Genomic DNA, 9,183 nt, shown 5'->3' with positions numbered 1-9,183 from the left:
TCTATCATGTCATTTTATACTTTGGCCAATCTGTTGCTGCCAGGCTGAAATTTATGAGTAAAGATTTTGTGATTTTGTCATAGACCTTCTGCAAACTACCAAATACATTGTTTCCATTCTGTGTTCTGCTTCCAAAGGAGGAGACAATTGCTTCTCCAGTCCAACTTATTTTCACTTACAAAGGCATAGGAAGTCTTATGTTGAGTTGTTTTTTTTCCTTCTGGTGCAGGCTTCACTCCATCCTTAGTAATTGCTTTTGGAAAAGACACTTAGCAGAAAAGCAAACTATTGCACCTGAAGATTGATTATACCTTTTCTCCTACTCCTCTGCCCTTATCAATTTTATATGACATTTATGAAAGTCAATATATTGTTCATTTTTCATGAATACATGAAGAAAACACTTGACTATGAGAACTTAAAAAAATTAGGGGCTCCCCACCCTCAATCACTATTGAACAAAATATAAACCAGTAGGCTTATGTAATGTATATGCATATATTTTAATAGTTTTTTTCTTATACTTTGAATGCTATGTATGGTTAGTTTTGAAAATGTAGAAATGCAAAAAAGGAGTAGGAAGGAAACAAAAGCAATTTGCAATCTCATCATCCAGAAGTGATCTATATATATATTCTTTCTATACATTTGTGATTTGCCATCATTGATAAATTATATACTGGTATCCATGTAGAGTATGTATTCTCTTTCTGGACTCAGTGGTAGCATATCCTCACAATTCTATGTTTATTTTCCCAGCACATCTTATAGTTTCTCCATTTGTGACTTAGAGAGATACTTCATTATTTTTCCTTTTGTATTAAGTAATTTAATGTATTTAACAAGTCATCTATTGATGCCTATTTGTCTCAAATTTTTTAAAAAATCAAAATGGTGGTACTGAATATGTCTGCATGTATATAATTTTATTAAAATGTGAATTTATCTATAAGGTAAAGTTCTAGAGTAGAACGTAGAGTCAGAGAAGGAGCATTTGTAATTTTGAAGCATACTGCCAAATCACTCTCTAGAGATGTTGGAGCAATGAAACCTTCCATCTGTGATATTTAACAGTGCCTGCTTTGATATAAACCCAGACTATCAAACATTCTGGACCTGCTCATTCCAATTGGTGATGCTTGCTCAGTCACTTACTTTGCATTTCTCATTAGGGAATAGTTTGCACCTATTTTGTTATGTCTCAGAATTATTTTGATTTTCTTTTCTCTGTATTCTCTCTTCATATGTCTTCTGTATTTTCTATCATCTTTTTAAAATTTATTTCTGAAACTCCTTTAAAAGTTAAAGAAAGTAGCCTTTTAACTCTAATATGTTTGCAAGGTTTTTTTTTTCCATTTTGTCATGAATGTTTTCACTTATGTCAGAAAATTTACTAGTATTTTCTTGTATGGGTTCTACACTTTTTATTTTCTGTGGAAAGTTGTATATAAAAACTACCATTTCTCTTTTATGTTTCATTTTAACTTTGGTTAAAATTGGACACAGTGGATAAAGTAAGTTTTACCTGAGATGGCCATTTCACTATATGTTAAAAAAAATTTTTTTCTATCTTGTTTTGAATACCATTTTTACCCAGATTTAATTTCTATATATATTTGTATCTATCTTTAAAATGTCTGTTCATTTATTTATTCATTTATTCATCCATGCATATGCCAGTATCTTGATGCTTTAGTTATTGTAATATGAAAATGTGTGTTAATATCTGATAGGACTACTTTCCTTTTCTAGAATTACTCTTTTAAAAAGTCTTCTTAGTATATTTATGTATTGCCATATTTTTGGTATATTTGGTTTATTCTTTTTTATTAATTTTATCGGTACATTTTAGGTATACAATATAATGACACTCATCATTGGAAATTTGCACCTTTACATAATCTCTCCTGGTTCTTATTTTTTCCCCATTCCCCCGCCCTCCATTCAACCCCTCCAGCCCTTCCCATTTACAAAGACTTTGTTTCCATTTTTTTCATTTTCTCATATTAATTCCATTCCCTTCTTTCCTTTCCCCTACCCCTCCCACTTCCCTTTCACCCCTTTTCTTCCTGTTTCACATTATCTATTATACCTTTTAGTCCTTATTTATACTTTCAATTTCTCACACTAGAGAAACTATTCGGTATTTACACATGCGTGTCCTATTTATTTCACTTAAAGAGTATCGCCTCAATGTGCATCCATTTAGCTACAAATGTCTGTAATTCCTCATTTTTAATGGCTGAGTAGTACTCCATTTTATTAAAAAACCACATTTTCTTTATCCAGTCTCCAGTTGATGGGAAATTGGGCTGTTTCCGAGTTTTAGCTATTACAAACTGTGCCGCTATGAACATGGGCACACATATATCGCTGTGGTATGATTCTTTTAATGCTTTTGGGAAGATAGCCACCAGGGGAATAGCTGGCTCAAATGGGACTTCCAGTCCTAGTTCTTTGAGATATCTCCATACTGACTTCCACAGTGGTTGCACCAGTGTACACTCCCACCAACAATGAAGAAGGGTTCCCTTCTCCCCGAAACCCTGCCAGCATTTATTATTGGTTGATTTCTTCATAGCAGCCATTCTTTCTGGGGTGAGGTGGAATCTCAGCATTGTTTTCATTTGCATCTCTCGAATGACCAGTGATATTGAACATCTTTTTGTGTGCTTGTTTGCTATTTCTACTTCTTTGACTGAGAAATGTCTGTTCATTTCAGATGCCCATTTTTGTAATGGGTCCTTAAATTTGGGAGGTCGGATTTTTAAAAACTTCTATATAGATTCTAGATAGTAGAACTTTGTCTGAGGAAGAGCAGGTGAAAAATTTTCCCCACATTGTGGGTTGTCTCTTCACATTGTTGCTGGTTTCTCTTGCTGTACAGAAGCTTTTTAATAAGAAGAGATCCCACTTGTTGATTGTTTGTGCTAGGTCACGGGCAACTGAGGTTTTGTTCATAAAATCTTTTCCTACACCAATATCTTCAAGAATTCTACCTAACCTGTGTTCCAGCCGGTTCAACATTTCTGTTTTAATATTTAGATCTTTAATCCATTTTAATTTTAGTTTAGTGCATGGTGAGGGATATAGGTCTAGTTTTAATCTTTGGCAAGTTGAAACCCAATTTTTCCAGCACCATTTATTAAAGAGGCTGTCTTTCCTCCAGCAAGGATGTTTGGCTCATTTGTCAAAGATGAGGTGGCTGAGTGTGTCTGGAGTTGTTTCTTCATCTTCTAATCTGTTCCACTGGTCCTCTGGTCTGTTTCTTTGCCAGTACCATGCTGTTTTTATCACAGCAGCTTTGTAGTATAGAGTCAAGTTGGGGATTGTGATACCCCCTGCCATGTCTCCATTGCTTAGAATTGCTTTTGCTATTCTAGGTCTCTTCTTATTCCAAATGAACTTTTGGATTGTTTTCTCAAGGCCCATGAAGTATGCTGCTGGGCTTTCAGTTGGGATTGCATTGAATCTATATAGCGGTTTTGGAAGTATGGCCATTTTCACTATGTTGATTCCTCCTACCCAGAAGCAGTGGATGTCTTTTCATTTTCTGATATCATCTTCAATCTCTCTTTTCAGAGTGCTTTAGTTTTCAGAGAAGAGGTCTTTGCTTTCTTTTGTTAGGTTGATTCCTGGATATTTCAGTTTTTTGTATGCTATTGTGAAAGGAATTGCTTGCCCTATTTCTGTCTCAGTGAGTTTATTGTTCGTGTAGAGGAAAGCTATTGATTTTTGTGTGTTGACCTTGTATCCAGCTACTTTACTGAATTTAGTGATTAAGTCTAGAAGACTTTTGGTGGAGTTCTTGGGGCCTTCTATATAGAGTATCATGTCATCTGCAAATAATGACAATTTGACTTCTTCTTTTCCTATCTTTATCCTTCTTATTTCTTTCTCTTGTCTAATTTCTGTGGCTAATGTTTCCAAAACTATATTGAACAGGAGTGGTGATAGTGGGCATCCTTGTCTTGTTTCTGATTTTAGTGTGAAGAATTTCATTTTTTGACCATTTAGTATGATATTGGTTGTTGGTTTTTCATAGATAGCTTTTATCAGATTGAGGTAGAGACTTTCTATTCCAATTTTTTATAGGGTTTTTATCATACATGTGTGTTGGAGTTTGTCAAATGCTTTTCTGCATCTATTGAGATGATCATATGTTTTTCTTCCTTGGTTGTAATGATACAGTGTATTACATTTATTGATTTGCATATGTTGCGCCATCCATGCATCTTTAGGATGAATCCCACTTGGTCAGGGTGTATGCTCTTCTTGACGATCTTCTGCCTTGTATTCGCCAATATCTTATTAAGGATTTTTGCATCTATGTTCTTTAGTGAGATTGGCCTATAGTCCTCTTTTTCAGTTGGGTCTTTCTCTGATTTGGGGATCAAGGTCATGCTTGTTTCCAGGAATGAATTCAGGAATATTGCTTCCCTTTCAGTTTCATTGAAGAGTTTAAACAGTAGTAACAGTAGTTTCTCTCTGAATGTCTTGTAGAATTCAGTAATGAATCCATCAGGACCCAAGCTTTTCTTAGTTGGTAAGTTTTTAATTACCTTTTCAGTATCATTGATTGATATTGGGTTGTTTAGAATTTTTAGGACTTTTTCATTCAACTTTGGTAATTCATATGTATCTAGGAATGTGTCCATTTCTTTGTGTGTTCCGTCTTATTGGCGTATACGTTCTCGAAGTAGGTATTAATGGTTCTCTAGATTTCTGCTGGGTCCATTGTAAGTTCACTCTTTTCATTCCTAATTGCATGGATTTGGACCTTTTCTTTCCTTTTTCTGATAAGGTTGGCTAAGGGTTTGTCAATTTTGTTTATTCTTTCAAATAACCAACTCTTAGCTTCATTGATTTTTTTTTTTTGTATCATTCTCTTAGTCTCCATTGCATTGATTTTTGCTGTCATCTTTATAATTTCCTCCTTTCTATGAGCTTTGGGTTTGTCCTGCTCTTCTTTTTCTAGAAGCTTGAGGTTCAGCATCATGTTGTTGAATTGGGCTTGCTCAATTTTCCTCATATGAGTATTCACTGCTGTAAATTTCCCTCATAAGACTGCATTCATTGTGTTCCACAGATTCTGATATGTTGTATTGTCATTGTCATTTAATTGTAGGAACTGTCTGATTTCTTCAATTTCCTCTCTGACCCATTGGTTATTCAGAAGTGTGTTCTTCAATTTTCATGTGTTTATGAAATTCTTGCACTTTGTTTTGCTGCTGATCTCCAATTTCATCACACTATGATCTGCTAATATACAGGGGATAACTTCAGTTCCTTTGCACTTACTTATACCTGTTTTATGAGTGAGTATGTGGTCTATTTTGGAGAATGACCTGTGTGCAGCAGAAAAGAATGTGAATTCTGATTGTGTAGGGTGGAACACTCTTTACACATCTGTTAAGTTCATTTGTTCAGGAGTTTGATTGAGTTCTAGTATTTTTTTGCTCATTTTTTTGTCTAGTTGATCTGTCTGTGACAGTGGGGTATTGAGGTCTCCCATCCACTGCTATAGTATTAGTGATTATTTGATTTTTCATGTCTGTTAGTATTTGTTTTATATAGTTGGGCACACTAGTGTTTGGAGCATATGTATTTATGATTGTCATCTCTTGCTGTTGGATTGTTCCCTTTACAAGGATGTAGTGTCCTTCTTTGTCTCTCTTAATCAGTGTTGGTTTGAAATCCACTTGATCTGCAAACAGGATAGCTACTCTTATTTTATTTTAGGTTCCTGCCACATGGAATATTGTTTTCCACCCTTTAACTTTCAGTGTATAAGTTTCTTTTTGAATTAAGTGTGTTTCTTGTATGCAGCATATTGTTGGATTTTGCTTCTTGACCCATTCTGCCAGTCTATTTCTTTTGATTGGTGAATTGAGACCATTTACACTGATGGTTATTACTGATGTGTATTGACTTGTCATTGTCATAACTTTTTCTTTTTGTTGGATTCTCCCTGTTTTCATTTAGTTTCTTTTCATGCCCAATGGATTCATTCTGCTGGGCTTCCTGGGGTTGTGATACTCATTGTCTTTTCCTAGGTTATTATCTAAAGTGTTTTGGAGTGCTGTTTTGGTATTTATGAATTTCCTAACATGCTCTTTGTCATGAAAGTATCTTATTTCTCCATCAATTTTGAGAGATAGCTTTTCAGGGAACATCTATCTAGTATGGAGGCTGCTTTCCTTTAGAGCTTTTAAATATGTCATTCCGAGCTCTTCTTGCCTTGTGGGTTTGCATTGAGAAATCTGCTGTCATTCTGATGGACTTTTCTTTGTATGTGTTTTGTTTCTTTTCTCTAAGTGCTTGTATAACTTTGTTCTTCTGTTGGTTTTCTGTAATCTTAACTATTATATGCCTATGTGCAGATTTTTTTTTGATCAAGACTAGTTGAAGTCATACATGCTTCACTTATCTGTATGTCAAATTGTTTTCCGCTCCTTGGGACGTTTTCTGCCATCACTTCCATGAACAATTTTTTTTTTATGTCATCTGCACTCTCTCCTGTTTCTTCATTGACTCCAATCAGTATTATGTTATTCTTCTTTGCATCATCTAGTACCTGCTGGATCGATTTCTCATGGTCCCTTACTATTTTAAAGAGATTTTTCTTATCGTGGTCACTAATTGCAATCTTATCTTCTATATCTGAAATTCTGCCCTCACATTGGCTCATTCTGCTTTGTGAACTTTAAGTGGAGTCTTTAATCTCTTGGAAATCTGTTTGCATTTGTTTTACGGATTCCATTTGTTTCCTATTTTGGTATTCCATCATGTTCCTCAGCTCCTGTATTTTTTTTATCTGTGTCCTGTCTACTTTTATTAATCATGTCTTGCACTATGGTCCCAATCTCTGCTGTTATCTGAGAAATTATTTCTGATTTCATTTTTCCCAGATCCTCTTTTATTGCCAGTTCAGGGAGTCCAGGTGGTTGAGTATCAGGTTGTTCCATCTTGTTTCCCTTTGGTGTTGCATTAGGTGATCTGTGAGTCTGGTTTTGAGAGTTGTTAACGTGTCTTCTCATTTCAATGGGGGCGGCGAGTGTGTGCCTCACCTCCTTGGTGCTGGGGGTGTGTGTGTCTCTGCTCTTCTATTTGATTTATTCTCATGTGTTTTGTAAATATCTTTAGTAGTCCCTCGCCCCTTTAATTTTGAGGCAGAGTTTTGCTGAATTGTAGGCTGGGCTCAAACCTTCACTCCTCCTAGCTCAGCCCCTAGCACACTTGGATTACAGGTATAAACAACCACATCTGGCTTTATTTCCAGGTTTTAAACATCATAAATAATGATTTTAAGATTTTCTTTCAAGAGCAATGTTTAGAATCAATTAACAATTAATCATCAATTACACACTTCTTCATTTCTTTATGGAAGAATCCTTGGTGTGGAATTATGGAGTAAAAATGAAAAAACTCTCTTAAAAGGCTCTTGCTACAGTTGTGGCACTAACTTTCCAGAAGCTAGAAGTATATGGGAATATCTATTAGCTGTCTATTGCTATTAAAAGATTACTCTAAAATTTAACAGCTTATAATAACAAGCATTTAATATCTCCCAATTTCTGAGGGTTACATATCTAGGTGTGGCTTCACCTTGGTTCCACCTTTTGGGATCTCTCAGAGCTTCTGTCAAATGTCACTCTGTTGCAGTTACCTCCAAAGAGGGTTTGCTTTTTGCTCAGTTGTTTCACTATCAGCTGACTTGAGGTCCTTGCCAGGTGAGAGCCAGAACTGTCCATGCCCCACAAGATGGCAGCTCACTGTATGTCAGATGCCCTCTCTCAGAGAGCAGGAAGGGTGAGAGAGCAAGCACTAGACAAGTCCCAGTTTTTTGTAAGTAACCTTGGAAAAGACATCTCATACTTTTGCCCTAATCAGCATATCAGTAATGAGTTACTAAGTACAGCCCATATTTGAGGGAGAACATGACTAACAGGAGGCAGGGATCCCCAGGGACCAGCTGAGTGGCCACCCACCATGCAGCTATCATGTCATTGCACTGTGCCTGTCTCTTTTTCACAGCCTTTTCAGCTTGATGTGTAACATGATCATATTTCACTATGACTCTTGTGTATTCCATTTAACACTAATGAAAAATATTTATTTATTGTCTTTTGGTTGCTTGTAATTTTCTTTAAATTAACTACACTTAGTTTCCTTCTTTTTCCCTTTAAGATTTTAGTACCTCAACCTCCTCATAGATTTATAATGCTAATTTAATTTGAAAATAGTTGCAGGAAATTTGTATCTCATTTTGTTTTGAGGCTCAATGCAGGTAATTGTCTCCTTTCACAAACACTGGGTTATTAACTGCAGCTACCATGATGGTTACTATCACAACTCTCAAGAAAAATAATGAGAAAGTTGACATTTATTCCCCTAACTGCCACTGTATTTGTAACGACATATTGACATTTTATGTTGTTAATGCTCGATACAGATGATCTAGCAATTTGCAAACTAATCAATTGGATCTAACTTTTTTGATGCAGAATTGTTTAAAACTAATTAAAGTGCCATACCGAGGAATTTGTAGAAGTATAAAATCCTTATCTGCAAAAGGTTTCAAGAAGGAAAAATGTGTAAAAATGTGAGTCTTGCTTAGAACATCAAGAATTAAATAGCAATAAATTATATCATCTGCAATTGCAGGAAACCTATTATTTCCTGAGACAATAAAGAATGTTATGTAAGAAACAGTGTCAGACTTCTATCAGTCAATTTGTGACCTTGAGCAAATCATTTAAGCTTGTGAATTTCTTCATCTACAACAGGAGACCCGGAGCTTTGTTACAAATTTCAAAAGGCCATGAACATTAATAAAGTAATAGGTGTCCAATATAAAATTTATGGGAAATTTTCAGTGACTCTTACTAAATTCTCCACTTTGCAATTCAGACTACTCAGTTGCTGGACAGCTTTCATTAAAGGAGAGATTTTCTTATCTTAAGCTAAAATGTACCTTCTGCTAACTTCTACCATTTATTGTAGTTTTATACAGTGAATCTATACATTGTTTTCTGTCACATGCTAGTACTTTTTAAATTTTTTATTTTATTTTTAATTTTTTTAGTACTGGGGATTGAACCCAGAGATTTCCCACTGAGCTACATTACCAGTCCTTTTTATTTTTTATTTTGAGATAGGGTCTTGATAAATTGCTAACAT

The sequence above is a fragment of the Heterocephalus glaber genome, unplaced genomic scaffold (assembly GCF_053883595.1).
Source record: "Heterocephalus glaber isolate CG9 unplaced genomic scaffold, H.glaber_assembly_v1.0 deba00001457, whole genome shotgun sequence".
Lineage (NCBI taxonomy): Eukaryota > Metazoa > Chordata > Mammalia > Rodentia > Bathyergidae > Heterocephalus > Heterocephalus glaber.
This window is presented reverse-complemented; position numbering follows the sequence as displayed.